Below are 11,831 nucleotides of genomic sequence, written 5' to 3' on the forward strand. Positions count from 1 at the left end.
GCGTCGCCCTGCGCCGCCCGGCCACGCCCCGCGCCCGCAGCGCCCCTCCTCGCCGTGCGTCTCCCCACCTCCGACCTCTGCCGCCCGCGTCGACCGGAGTCCGCTGCCCTCCGCCGCTGCCGCCTCGCCGACGTCCCGCGCCCCCCAACTCCGGCCGTCGCCCTCGCCGGAGTTCTCGCCGGAGCCGCCGGATCCAGCGCCCCCGGATCGGGATGAGATCCACCAGGAGCTCTTCCAAACGCGCCTCCCAGCCCTGGATCTCCTCGTCCCGCTTCGTCCCGTCCAGTTTCGGAGGTTGAATTTCCACTAAATCCCGAGATATTTTTGCATCATGTTGCCCTGTTCATCGCATCATAACTCTGCATCCGTTGCTCCGATTTGTGCATATGATATATCAAAATGTTCGTTGTGAGATGCTCTACATTTCATTCCATTGCACCATGTTCATTTGAGTTCATCTTGATGCCTGAATCATCGTTGCAAGAGTGCTATATGATGTTAATCTGCTGAAACTGTTATAACTTGATGATTTGTCATTTTTGTTGCATTTGATGTGTGCATCCTATGAGCATGAGTCCTACATGAGTTTTGAACTATGATATGCCATCTTTACAGGGGTGCTTCCCATGTATTTTTGTGAGTCTTGTACTGAGTGCATCAAGCTTGTTAAGTAGGGTACTTGTTGTTACTGTTTTGCTAGGCTGAATCTGTTATTTGGTGATGCTATGTAAACCTACTGCTACAAGTCATTATATGCATAATCTGGAGATGTTCACTAAGGATGTTTTGTTATACATGTCATGATCTATCCATCCATGCCACTGGTTGCATTTATAGCCTGCTGCAGCTTGTTGTAATCTTGCTCTCAAGTTGCTAAAAAAATGTTGCTGTCAGCCTGTTAACATTAAGTTCAGTTGTTGCCATGTGCTTTGCTAGTGACCCATGCACCCTATGGACTTGCTCTTGCCATGCTTAGCTTCATAAACATGTATTCTTACTGTTGGTTGCCTTGTCATGCCATGTATTGCTCTTTGGTGAGTGTTACAATCTCACCAACATGCCTACTTATCGTTGTTCCTGCCATGTATGAATCTGTCATATAACTTGCTATGCTTACGTGGGTGCCATCATATTTTCTGTGCCCTTTTGGCTCATGGTCAGTAAAGGACTTTTGTTCTATGCAATTAGTAGGTTCATGCCACGCCTTTGTTTGCCATGTTAAGTTCCTGTAACATGTTGTTTGATAGCTCTAAACATTGCAACCTGATGTTATTTCTGCAAAGTCTGAAACTGTTATTATTTGCAATCTTGCCATGTGTGTTTGCGCATGTTCTAGTGATTTCTGGAGATAGCTCAGTGTTCATGTTTTGTTATGCATTACCTGTACATCATGTCCATGCCTTTTGTTATCATATTGTGGTAATGTAGCATGTTGTTTTGGTGCTTGCAATATGCCTAGTTGTTGTTTTGGACAGATTGTTGCTATAACTTGTATAGAGTGCATGTGTTGAACCGTTGCTCCGTTTTGAGTGTGCTCTATATGAAACTTGCTTGATTTTGCATGTAGATTCATATTATCATGTTGCTTCCATGTTTTGAGGTGTTTTCTTGATGTTTGTATGCATTTTGCATCAATGCCATGTTTAACTTGTTTTGCTCATATCTTCTAGGCCGTAGCTCCGAATTAAATGAACTTTATATGTAACTTGACTAGAATCTCGTGTAGATCATCTTGGTGCATCTTAACTTGCTGTTTAACAACTTGAACATAAGGTTTATTCAGATCTGGACCAATTTCGAAATTTGCATATGAGGACTTACCGGAATTGTTATAGGTTGTTCCCAACCTCATTTAAACTTGCCTTGATGTGTTGCTCTTGTATGCATCATCTCTTGCCATGAGTAGCTTCATGTAGCCTTGTCATGCATCATGCTTGGTTGTGCATCATGTCTTGTCTATGTGTGGTGTGTTTACCATGTTGTGTGCTTCTCTCGATAGTTCCCGTTTCGTTGCGATCGTGAGGATTCGTTCGTCTACGCTTGGTTCATCTTCGTGGCTTCATCTTCTTCAGGGACTCGTTCTTCTACCTAGCGGGATTTCAGGCAAGATGAACGCTACCTTGGATCTCACTACTATCATTGCTATGCTAGTTGCTTCGTTCTATCGCTTTGCTGTGCTACCTATCTACTGCTCTTCAAGCCTCCCAAATTGCCATGTCAACCTCTAACCTTTTCACCCTTCCTAGCAAACCGTTGTTTGGCTATGTTACCGCTTTTGCTCAGCCCCTCTTATAGCGTTGCTAGTTGCAGGTGAAGTTGAAGATTGCTCCATGGTGGACAGGATTTTGGTTGGGATATCACAATATCTCTTATATTATTAATGCATCTATATACTTGGTAAAGGGTGGAAGACTCGGCCTTATGCCTGGTGTTTTGTTCCACTCTTGCCGCCCTAGTTTCCGTCATACCGATGTTATGTTCCCGGATTTTGCGTTCCTTACGCGCTTGGGTGATTTATGGGACCCCCTTGACAGTTCGCTTTGAATAAAACTCCTCCAACAAGGCCCAACCTTGGTTTTACCATTTGCCTCACCACCACCTACTTTTTCCCTTGGGAGTCGCTCTCTCGAGGGTCATCTTTATTTTAGCCCCCCCGGGCCAGTGCTTGTCTAAGTGTTGGTCCGAACTGAGCCGCCTGCGGGGCCCCCTCGGGGAAACTCGAGGTCTGGTTTTACTCGTAGCCTGTCTCATCCAGTGTTGCCCTGAGAACGAGATATGTGCAGCTCCTATCGGGATTGTCGGTGCATCGGGCGGTCTTGCTGGTCTTGTTTTACCATTGTCGAAATGTCTTGTAAACCAGGATTCCGAGTCTGATCGGGTCTTCCTGGGAGAAGGTATATCCTTCATTGATCGCGAGAGCTTATCATGGGCTAAGTTGGGACACCCCTGCAGGGTATAATATTTTGAAAGCCGTGCCTGTGGTTATAGGCAGATGTGAATTTGTTAATGTCCGGGTGTAGATAACTTGACACCAAATCCGAATTAAAATGCATCAACCGCGTGTGTAGCCGTGATGGTCTCTTTTCGGCGGAGTCCGGGAAGTGAACACGGTTTTGGGTTATGTTTGACGTAAGTAGGAGTTCAGGATCACTTCTTGATCATTGCTAGCTTCACGACCGTTCCGCTTGCTCTCCTCTTGCTCTTATTTGCGTATGTTAGCCACCATACATGCTTAGTCGCTGCTGCAACCTCACCACTTTACCCCTTCCTTTCCCATTAAGCTTTGCTAGTCTTGATACCCATGGTAATGGGATTGCTGAGTCCTCGTGGCTCACAGATTACTACAACAACAGTTGCAGGTACAGGTTATGCGATGATCATGATGCGAGAGCGATGTTTGCTTGTTTCGGAGTTCTTCTTCTGCTTCTTCTTTGATCAGGGGATAGGTACCAGGTCGGCAGCCTGGGCTAGCAGGGTGGATGTCGTTTGAGTTTCTGTTTGTGTTTCATCCGTAGTCGGATGGTGCTATTGTGTATGATGCATTGTTGTATTCATGTGGCATTGTATTCCTTATGTATGTATCCCTATCTATTATGTAATGTTGATGTAATTATATCCACCTTGCAAAAGCATTTCAATATGCGGGTCTATCCTTGGTGGGACCTTCAAGTTCCTTTTGGATAGGGTCGCATATTGGGCGTGACACAAAAGCAGGCTCGGGTTTCATTCTAGCATTAAGAGAATGTTGCTTACATTTAGCTAATAATTTCTTAAGATCTAATCTATCATTGCAAGCAAGAATTTCCATAGCAGTTTTTTCATTCATAACATAACCCTCAGGAACAACAGTAAAACATAAACATTGGGGGAACGTTCATCATCACTATCATCAATAGCATCTTCAATATTTTCATTCCACCTAACTCTAGCAAGTTGTTCATCAAGAAATTCACCTAATGGCAAAGTAGTATCACGGACAGAAGTAGTTTCATCATGCATAGCAGAAGTGGCATCATCAATAACATGCGACATATCAGAATTCATAGCAGTAGCATGTTTAGGTGTCGCAAGCCTACTAATAACGGAAGGAGAATCTAGTGCAGAGCTAGATGGCAGTTCCTTACCTCCCCTCGTAGTTGAGGGATAGATCTTGGTCTTAGCGTCTTTCAAGTTCTTCATAGTGATCAACAGATATAAATCCGAAGTGACTCAGAGAATAGAGCTATGATCCCCGGCAACGGTGCCAGAAATTACTCTTGATAACCCACAAGTGCAGGGGATCGCAACAGCTTTCGTGGGTGAAGTACAACCCAAATTTATTGATTCGACACAAGGGGAGCCAAAGAATATTCTTGAGTATTAGCAGTTGAGTTGTCAATTCAACCACACCTGGATAACTTAGTATCTGCAGCAAAGTGTTTATTAGCAAAAGTGGTATGATAGTAATGGTAACAGTAGCAACTGAAAAGGTAAATGTTTTTGGTTTTTTATAGTAGTTGTAACAGTAGCAACGGAAAAGTAAATAAGCGAAGAACAATATGTGAAAAGCTCGTAGGCAATGGATCAGTGATGGATAATTATGCCGGATGCGATTCCTCATGCAATAGTTATAACATAGGGTGATATAGAACTAGCTCCAATTCATCAATATAATGTAGGCATGTATTCCGTAAATAGTCACACGTGCTTATGGAAAAGAACTTGCATGGCATTTTTTGTCTTACCCTCCCATGGCAGCGGGGTCCTAATGGAAACTAAGGGATATTAAGGCCTCCTTTTAATAGAGAACCGGACCAAAGCATTAACACATAGTGAATACATGAACTCCTCAAACTACGGTCATCACCGAGAAGTATCCCGATTATTGTCACTTCGGGGTTGTCGGATCATAACACATAATAGGTGACTATAGACTTGCAAGATAGGATCAAGAACACACATATATTCATGAAAACATAATAGGTTCAGATCTGAAATCATGGCACTCGGGCCCTAGTGACAAGCCTTAAGCATAGCAAAGTCATAGCAACATAAATCTCAGAACATAGTGGATACTAGGGATCAAACCCTAACAAAACTAACTTGATTACATGGTAAATCTCATCCAACCCATCACCGTCCAGCAAGACTACGACGGAATTACTCATGCACGGCGGTGAGCATCATGAAATTGGTGATGGAGGATGGTTGATGATGACGACGGCGACGAATCCCCCTCACCGGAGCCCTGAATGGACTCCAGATCAACCCTCCCAAGAGAGATTAGGGCTTGGCGGCGGCTCCGTGTCGTGAAACGTGATGAAACTTTCTCCTTGATTTTTTTCTCCTCGAGACGGTATATATGGAGTTGGAGTTGAGGTCGGAGGAGGTCCGGGGGGCCCACGAGATAGGAGGGCGCGCCCTAAGGGGGGGCGCCCCCCTATCTCGTGGACAGCCCGTGGGCCCCCTGACCTTCATTCTTTTGCCAAAAATTCTTATTAATTCTGAAAAGTGCCTCCGTGGATTTCCAGGACATTCCGAGAACTTTTCTTTTCTACACATAAAACAACATCATGGTAGTTCTGATGAAAACAGCGTTAGTCCGGGTTAGTTTCATTCAAATCATGCAAGTTAGAGTCCAAAACAAGGGCAAAAGTGTTTGGAAAAGTAGATACGTTGGAGACGTATCAGTCACCCTGACGCAGTGCTCACGCAATAATTCATTTTCCCGATTTAACTTAATTCAGGAAATTCCAGAAAAAGTTATTAACTTCTAAAATTCATAGAAAATTATCTGTAACTCCAAATGAAATAATTTATATATGAAAAATGATCAGAAAAATCCAATCTATCAATCTGTCCTGGTTTCATGCAGGTTTAAACAACTTAACCTTGATTTTTAGTTCAAAACATGATAATGTACTTTATAAGTTCATAATTTGACTTTGAACTTGAACCTTGGGTTCAAAATAACTCAAACCCTTCTGGTTCTAGTTGCATTAGCTCATGTCACATCATATTGCCATGTCATTATCATGCATCATAATTGCTGCATTGCATTGATTGTGTTCTTCCTTGTTTGCCGGTATTTGTCCCCTCTCAGTAGACGTGGTTCTGACGATGAGTTCGATGACATCGATGAATAGCTATATCATCTTCAGAAGTGTCAGGCAAGAAATACCCCCTTGTTCATTCCGATACAAACCCACTCTCTCGTTTTGCTCTCTTTTACTGCATTAGGACAACAATGATCCAGCTGTTACATGATGCGGTAGTTGAACCCCTTATCCTTTGCATGACCTGTCATTGCCACAGTAAATAGATGAAACCCACTAGCATGAGTAAGGAGTTGTTTGAGCCTGATGTGCCTACTCATTCATGCTTGTTTTTCATGCCTGCTACTGCTTAGAGTTGAGTCTGGTCTGATTCATCAGGGATGAGTTGGAAGGTTGTGAACATGTCCTACCGTGTATGAGCTAAGTGTGTGAACATGATTTGGTAAAGGTAGCGGTGAGAGGCCATGTAGGAGTACATGGTGGGTTGTCTCATTGAAGCCATCCCCAGAAACTGAGTTCTATGTTTGTGATCCATGAAACAGCTACTACCACACATTGGGCCCTGAAATATGACCCCGCTCGACTTCTTAACCACCCTTGTCCTCTGTCCAGGAGTTGCAAGTAGTTTCTGGTGTTTGTAGTATGCTGGAGGCCGTGCGCAGCGCTGACCTGAGGGGTGGGTTGTGATGCGGTAGACACGTGGCCGGGTATGTCGGGCGCCCGTTTGGTGTCGCGGAACCCTGTACACATCGTTCGGGGCCGTATGTGGAAACCTCGGCCGGACTCCGTACGGATGGAACCTGAATAGGCGATAAACCTGGACTAGAGACTTGTGTGTTTAGGTAGGTCATGGTCTACACCCACGTCGGCTTTCGCTTGAAGTCTACCGAGCACATGTCATGTGCAGACGCTAAGTGGTGGAAACATGTGTGAAGAAGTACACCCCTGCAGGGTTATAAATGATCTATTCGAATAGTCGCGTCCGCGGTAAAGGACCTCTGGGTTGCCTATACAGTTCATAGACAAGTGAAAATGGATACTCTAAAATGCCAAGTGTGAGTGATATGGATGGCATTCTCGTAGGGAGACGGGAGCGGATCCATAGTGGTGTATTGATATGGTGAATATGTGGACTCGTGTGCGCCACCTCAGAAGAGTTACTTGCAGTCGTAGTTTAGGATAGCCACCGAGTCAAAGCTAACTTGCTGCAGTTAAACTCCACCATCCCCTTGTTGATAATGATGCATATGTAGTTAGTTTTGATGTAAGTCTTGCTGGGTACATTTGTGCTCACGTTTGCTTAATTTATGTTTTTGCAGAGAGACTTCAGTCTCGCTAGTAGTTTCGAGTGGACTTCGACGTTTAGCTTGTTACCTCAGCTACGATCTTGTGCCCTCGGCAGGATCTGGTAGATAGTCAGGATTCTCCGCCTTTTTCATTTGTAGATGTCTGTACTCAGACATGATAAGCTTCCGCATGTGCTTTGACTTGTATGGTCTGAATGATGGGTCATGAGACCCATGTTTGTAATATCTCGCTCCTCGGAGCCTATTGAATAAATACTTGAGTTGTAGAGTCTTGTTGTGATGCCATGTTGTATTTTCACATATCGAGCATATTGTGTGTATGATTATTGAAATGCTTGGTATATGTGGGATCCGACAACCTAGTTGTTTATTCTTGGATGCCTCTCTTACCGGGAAATGTCTCCTAGTGCTTCCACTGAGCCATGGTAGCTTGCTACTGCTCTGGAACACTTAGGTTGGCCGGCATGTGTCCTTCTTCGTTCCTATGTATGTCCCTTCGGGGAAATGTCACGCGTTGTTCCTTTAAGTCCATGTAGCTTGCTACGACTTGGGTTCATATGATGTTGATCGACACGTTCGTTGCTGGGTCATGTATGCCTGTCCCTGTAAGTTAGCGCCACCTTGGGTTTACGACTAGTCATGTCGGCTCGGGTCCTTTGTCATATGGATGCTAGCGACGCTATCATATATGTGAGCCAAAAGGCACAAATGGTCCCGGGCCAGGTAAGGCGTCACCTGTGGAAATACCGTGTGTGAGGCTGCAAAGTGACATGAGGAGTTACATGTAGATTGGTGTGACATAGGATCGGGGTCCTGACGTAAAAGGAGGCCTTAATATCCCTTATTTTCCAATAGGACCTCGCTGCCACGAGAGGGTATGACAAAAGATGTCATGCAAGTTCTTTCCATAAGCACGTATGACTATTTACGAAATACATGCCTACATTATATTTAAAAACTGGAGCTAGTGCCGTATCGCCCAAGGTTATAACTGTCACTTGATGAATATCATCCAACAAATCATCGATCTAATGCCTACGAATTTATCTCATATTGTTTCTGCTAAGTTACTACTGCTATCGTTATTGTTGCACTTGCTACAAAAATACTGCTATCATTGTTACCGTTACTATTGTTGTTGTCATTACTATCAAAACTATCATACTACTTTGCTACTGATCACTTTGCTGCAGATAATTAATCACCTAGTGTGGTCGAATTGACAACTCAGCTACTAATACTTACAAATATTCTTTGGCTCCCCTTGTGTCGAATGTATAAATTTGGGTTGAATACTCTACCCTCGAAAACTATTGCGACCGCCTATACTTGTGGGTTATCAAGACCTTTTTCTGGCGCCGTTGCCGGAGAGCATAGCTATATTTGTTGTGTCACTTGGGATTATTATCAATTTATCACTATGAAGAATCTGAAGGATGCTAAGACTATATTTTCCCCTCTAAGACGAGGGGAGGTAAGGAACTGCCATCTAGCTCTGGTTTAGATTCACCTTCTGTTATAAGTAAAGTTGCAACACCACCACATGCTATCAATCCTTATATGTCGCAAGTTATTGATGATGCCACTTCTGCTATGAATGATGCTTATGATGATGCTAGTACCATGCATCATGATGATGTGCCTCTAGGTGAATTTCTTGATGAACAAATTGCTAGAGTAAGACAACATGATATTGTTGAATCTGGTGATGAGCTTGAAACTGAAAATCTTGAAACACCTGCTAGAACTAGCCTTCCTAGATATGAAATGCCTAAGGTACCGGAAGGTTATGTTATGAATGAGGAGACAACTAGAGATATTCTTGCTTGTAAGGATAGAGATGATCTAGAGAAATTATTATGCAAGTATAAAGAAAAATCTCTTAATGCTAGAATGCAATATGATCCTAAGTTTGCTACCTCACCTATATTTATTAATGATAAGGATTACAAATTCTCTTTCGACCCAGAGTTAATTAATTTGGTTTAATCTAATCCTTTCCATGGTTATGAAACTGAAACTGTTGTGGCACATCTTACTAAGTTGAATGACATAGCCACCCTTTTTACTCATGATGAGAAAACTCACTATTACTATATTCTCAAATTATTTACATTCTCATTAAAGGGTGATGCTAAAGCTTAGTACAATACTCTTGCTCCTGGTTGTGTGCATAGTCCCCAGGATATGATTTATTACTTCTTTGAAAAATATTTTCCTTCTCATAAGAAACAAGTTGCCTTGTAGGAGATATTTTAACTGTGTGCAAATTGAAGAAGAGAGTCTCCCACAAGCTTGGGGGAGGCTTCTCCAATTGCTTAATGCTTTGCCTGATCATCCTCTTAAGAAAAATGAAATACTTGATATCTTCTATAATGGACTAACTGATGCTTCTAGGGACTTCCTAGATAGTTGTGATGGTTGTGTTTTCAGGGAACGAACAATTGGGCAAGCTGGAGAATTATGGAATAACATATTGAAAAATTATGATGATTGTACTCTTCCCGAATCACCGCCTAAACCCACTCCGAAGAAGAGGGGTATATTATATCCCAGTCCTGAAGATATGCAAGAGGCAAAGAAATCTATGAAGGAAAAAGGTATTAAAGCCGAGGATGTAAAAAATTTACCTCCTTTTGAGGAAATACATGGGCTTGATACACCACCACTTCCTAAGGTGGTAGAGGTAAAGTCTCTAACCAAATTCAATGATAATGATAATCCTCACAATATGCACCCTAGCCAATGCCTTTATGAGTTTGAAAATTATATTAGAAAGCAAGATCACTTCAATGCAAATGTTATGAAACAATTGACATGCAACTCTGATATGATTGCTCTCTTTAGTGACTTGTTATTTAGAATCTCAAATGATGTTAGAGGTGTAGGAAAGCATACTTCTATGGTTCAAACTCAGTTAGAACAAGTTGCTAAATCTCAAAGAGAATTGCTAGATGAAATGAACAACAACATACATGACTTTGTTGTTAGAGTTGCAACTAGAGGAGGTAAAATGACTCAGGAACCACTTTATCCTGAGGGACACCCAAAAACAATTGAGAAAGATTCACAAAGGAACAATACCACTGCACCTAGTCCTTCTAAAAAGAAGAAGAAAAAGAAAGATGATAGGACTTTGCATGCTTCTAGTGAACCTAAAATAGAAAAACCTCCTGATAATGATAATGATGTTTCTATTTCTGATGCTAAAACTAAATCTGGTAATGAACACTCACCTAGTGATAATGAAAAAGATAATGCTGATGTTCATAAAGATACTCGACCAAAAAATGAAAAAGAACCAGATAATGATGTTGAAATAGAACCCACTGTTGATCTTGATAACCCACAACCCAAGAATACATGATATGATAAAAGAGACGTCATTGCTAGAAAACACGATAAAGAAAGAGAACCGTCGGTTCAAAAACCTATGCCTTTTACACCCAAGTCAACTAAAAAGAAAGATGTTAAAGAATTTGAACGCTTTGCTGAAATGCTGAGGCTAGTCTTTTTGTGTACTCGCTTGACTAACATCTTGAAAATGCCTCCTTATGCAAAGTACACGAAAGACATCATCACTAATAAGAGAAAAATACCGGAAGTTGAAATCTCCACCATGCTTGCTAATTATACTTTTAAAGATGGAGTACCTAAAAAACTTGGAGATCCCAGAATACCAACTATACCATGCTCCATCGAAAGAAACTATGTGAAAACTGCTTTATGTGATTTAGGAGCTGGTGTTAGTGTTATGACTTTCTCTTTATATAAAAGACATGATTTGAATAAACTCACACCTACTGAAATATCTTTACAAATGGATGACAAATCAACTGCCATACCTATCGGTATATCTGAGGATGTGCCCGTTGTTGTTGCTAATATTACTATTTTGACTGACTTTGTTATACTTGAGATGCCCGAGGATGACAACATGTCGATTATCCTTGGTAGACCTTTCTTGAATACTGCATGGGCTGTTATTGATTGCAATAAAAGCAAGGTCAGTTTTCATATCAATGGTAATGATCATACGGTGCACTTTCCAAAGAAACAATTCTAAATGAATGGTATTAATGTTATTGAAAGATCTCTGACAATCACTATTGGAAGTTTTCAACTACCTCTACCTACTGTTAAAAAGAAATTTGAAATGCTTATTGTTGGGGACATTCATATTCCCATTGAGGTAACTTAGTGATTTACGAAAGTTCTTCGGTTTCATGCTAATCGAAAGTGGTTGTTAATAAGACATGATCAACCTTATTAATGGAACATATTTTAGAGGTATGAAGTTGATGAATTTAGTGAGCACTACCTTCTGTCCCTACCTTTTATTTTCTAATCCTACTAGTTAAATAAAATAAAATTCCATGTTTTGTCTATTTTCTGAATTTCCCGTGCAATAAAAAAAGGATCCAAAATTAAAAGTTCTCAGAATGCTCTGAAAATTTAATATGATTTTTTCTAAATATTTAAGAATATC

This window comes from Triticum dicoccoides, chromosome 6B (assembly GCF_002162155.2).
Source record: "Triticum dicoccoides isolate Atlit2015 ecotype Zavitan chromosome 6B, WEW_v2.0, whole genome shotgun sequence".
NCBI classification, from domain to species: Eukaryota; Viridiplantae; Streptophyta; class Magnoliopsida; order Poales; family Poaceae; genus Triticum; species Triticum dicoccoides.